We start from the raw sequence: 4078 nt of genomic DNA on the forward strand, positions 1-4078 counted from the left end.
AAGTGCAATTAGCTACGTAACAGGCAAGAGTGCAATTAACCATGTAACAGGGTCGATGTCATGCAAGGCGCTCGTCTTCTGCCAAGCGAGATCACGCTGTGAAAAAAGATAAAAAGGAGTCCATAAACCGGACAGAAAACAGCGAGCCTTGCATGTTTTCAGTACTTGGTCGCTGCGCTCGAGGAGGGCTAACCACTGGAAAAGGCATGACGTATGCATGCCTTCCACTAATGAAAGCAAGCAGATTTTGAAAGGCAAGCCCACGAACCAATGAAAGACACTGGCGTGACATGGGCGGGGCTCCGAGCCCTTTTCTAACTACTAATCCATCTCGCAAGCGAAATGCATGCGCAAGTGCATGCGACACAGGCTCGACCCTAAAAATGGTGTTCCATGTGGGTTGGGGCATTGGGGCAATGGGCCTCCGGCAGTGAGTGCATGTCCGACTTTCCAAGAGGGAGCCTGTGCAGGTGCGATTAAGAGCAGAAGGCTCCGGGCGGTGGGCTTGGTGAGCAGAAGAGAGCTGAAACTGCAGCTTTTCCTGCTTACGGTCATACCTCCCTGAATGCGCCCGATCTCGGTAACTAAGCAGGGTCAGGACTGGTTAGTACTTGGATGGGAGACCGCCTGGGAATACCAGGTGCTGTAGGCATTTTGCCTCTCGCAGACACTAGGTGCTGCAGGTCTTAGCTCAATTACACAGCTTCCTCGCTAATTTAATTTTCCCACTTTTTATTTCCTGCCTCTTTTTTTTCCTGTCTTAAAAAAAGAAATAAAAAAGAACAGCAATAACACTAAAATACACACTTTCCAAAGGAAAACTTGCAATTATTCTGCACTTTACACTCGGGCCAAGCTGAAGAAAACATTTGTTCCTTGACGGGCAAAGGGATCCCTAGCTAAGGCTTTGCTTTCTTGCGGTAAGCATATGCATGAGGTATCAAGACTAGATCTCACTTCTTGTGATGTCATTTCCTGTCAGGTCATGGGTTGTGATGACACTACCTGTGATTCCAGGTGCGATTTCACATGCCGTGGTGTCATGTGCTGTGATGTCACTTGCATAGTGTCTAACTTGGTCAGTCCCCCCACTTATTTTCTTTAAGACTTGTGCCATGAATAAGCCTTAGCCCCCGAGAAATAGTGTTTGAGCCCACTATTGGCAACCAAGTGGAAAAAATCAGCACATCGTGTCGGAAATGTGATAAAAGAACGATGATGTATTCGGTTTTGAAAAATGAAATGAGTTGCAGACACTAATGTAACAGAGTCCAAAAGCAGAGCATTCCAGAAACAGGGAATAAAAAGAGGAAAGGTGCGTCGAATTTGAGTTGTAAAAGCATTCGAAAGCATTTTCCGGCATTTCATGGCACTCTTTAAGGTGTCATTAACTTAACTTCCTAGCTAGGTTTTCACTATATAAATGTCAATAGATACATACATCCATAAAAGCACTGTGCTTATATGAAAAGTAAGACAAAAGATTGAAGTCACGAGAAAATAGCATGTCTTGCCTTGGATCAGACAGTGAAACAGAGAGGAGCGAAAGCTTACATTTCTGAGCCCCTTTCACCAACCACAGGGTGCTCACCTTCTAAATACACTACCAGCTTTAAACAGCCCTAGAATTATCTGAAACACACAATTTAGAATAATTATGGACGGACCAGAAAGGTAATGAGCAAAGACATGAATTTCACGAAGAAAGCAAAACAGATGAATTATTTCAGACTAGAAGCAATTAGTCTTGGCAGACAGAAATGCTCATCGTCTGGCTCGGCTGACAAGATGTTCCCAGAAGATTACAAGTGTATCTGTCATCTCCAATCTGTCTGAGAGACCAAAGAGCCAGTGACCTCGTGATGTTATTATGGTCTCAATAAATGTTGTGGTCTGAAAGTTAAAGTTTGAGAATCTGCATGAAGTTTGACCTCAGCTATGGTTCGAGCCTATCCTCGAAAGATATTTTAAACAAAGATAGTTAACCCTGAAGTCACCACCCTCATTCTCTTCAGGGGGCCACGTTAACTCTATGAACTTCAGTAACCATGATTACAGCCAAACTTTGAAAATGCACCCTATTTTGACGATTGCAAAATCAGTTAATGTGGTAATCCATTGCCCATGGGACGCAACAACTCGGCACTGAGACAGCCTGCTAAAACATACAATAACCCCCAAAATCTCACGAACAAAATGGCCACTAAGAACTTTAGAAAAGAGAGACATTTCATCACCGTTCCGATACCTTCACTTGCTACCATTAATGTCACACTAGCATTCAGGAGTATAGGATATGACCAAGAAGGACCCCGTTTTTCAGTGCAAAACTTTATGGTGCTGCAAACTGCATCGCAGCTGGCGTTTCGCCTCATGGTGCATTAAACCCATCGGCATGATATAAGCAGACTATCGGAGGACCAGTGGTTTAGACATAACTCAGGGGGCCACAATGCAGGCCGGGGCTAGTGGACCACAGCCATGGGAGTTTGGGGGTTCTTAGTATCTGGCGTCCTGTGGTCGTCCTGCTTTGCAACTGCAAACTGGGCAAAGTACACCCCTTCCCCACTTTATTCGCAGAGTAGGGAGGGTGAGAAGTCCAAGACATTTCAGTGCGATATTGTGAGAAGAAAAACTAGGAACTCAAGTAGTTAAACACTAGACACAATTCGTGAATGTCCACCCACGTACTTTTCTTTTGTGAAAAAGAGAAGTATTTCAATCCAACCACATCCCAATACTATACAAAATGAATATGCATTACTACAGAGGTTTTCTATTGATGTTATGGGTATTAGTGCATAGACACACATAAGCTTCAAACTTAAGCACAAGTGCAGGTTGGCTCGGGGAAATGGGGTAGCTTAACCCCCAGCCCATGTCCTTTCACTAGGCACTTCAACAGACAATAATCTCAACAAAGCCCCCCAAACATCTGTTTAATTCTTTCTCAATGTTTTGTTCAGGCATTAGCGTTACCTGTAATGAAGCACACTCTATCAATTTGCAAGTATGAGTGTGCAGTCTTCAACAACACACTGCAAGCATTTGTGCTGGCTCTCACATGGCTTCATTCGGGCAGCCCGCCTCAGTCTGTGTGCATTAGGCCAATGAAAGTTGCAACTACGGTGTTGACGGCACTCCAAATAGGCAGGTCCAGCACTCCCAGGTGGGGGACTTTGCCCTCCCATCAGTTATGCAGAGTTGCAGTCCTGCGGGTGTATTAAAAGCAGTTAGCACAGGTCCTCTGGTCTCAGATAAGTGGGGGCAGGACCCATTGCACTGACGTGTCGGATTAAGGACAGTGCTGCACTGCGGGCCATGGGTCGCCAGCGAACGGGGGGCAGCCGCCGACATCGCACCATCGAGAGTCCCCGCAGCAGCCAATGACAGTCATGACTAACTTGGAGCGCCCCAGTGCCCTGGAGGACAAACTAGATGCGGTACTATCTGCTATTAATGACACTCGTACTTCTTTAGAGTCCAAAATAGATACTGTGTCGTCGGAATTGGGACTCTTACAAGCAGATCATAGGAAACTATGAGATGGTGATAATGATGGAACACACTGTGACGGCACTGCCGCCCAGGATGAATAAGTTGGATGCTACACTACGGGAGCTAATAGATAGAGTGAAAGTGTTGGATCAGCGTGCAGAGGACGTAGAGGGCAGGTCCTGTGGAAGCAATGTCCTCTTGGTGGGCCTGCCGGAAGGCTCTGGATCCCGTGCAATTAATCGCCGACTGGCTGCACACTATTCTACCCTCGGACGCGCCCTCCCGTTTTTTCTCCATTGAATGAGCACATAGAGTACTGGCACTTCCTCCCCCAGCAGGTGCTACCCCACGGCCAATGAAGATACGCTTTCTTCACTATCGTGATGGGGACATGGTGATAAAAGAGACCCACTCCCTAGCACAAGTGCGGTAGACAGTGCCAAAGTGATGTTTTTCCCTGACTACATGCTTGCGGTGCAGAGACAACGCAATAGCTTCCTGGCAGTTAAGCGACGTCTACAGGAGCTGGTGTTGGCGTACTCTCTCCTTTTTCCAGCCAGACTCCGTGTGGTAGCCGCTG

At 46.5% G+C, this 4078-nt stretch overlaps 1 pseudogene; it reads left to right on the forward strand.

Annotated features, from left to right (window-relative positions):
• The first annotated feature begins 543 nt into the window (after positions 1–543).
• Positions 544–652, forward strand: LOC138247515 (5S ribosomal RNA; annotated as a pseudogene).
• Positions 653–4078: the final 3426 nt, after the last annotated feature.

This window comes from Pleurodeles waltl, chromosome 7 (assembly GCF_031143425.1).
Source record: "Pleurodeles waltl isolate 20211129_DDA chromosome 7, aPleWal1.hap1.20221129, whole genome shotgun sequence".
Lineage (NCBI taxonomy): Eukaryota > Metazoa > Chordata > Amphibia > Caudata > Salamandridae > Pleurodeles > Pleurodeles waltl.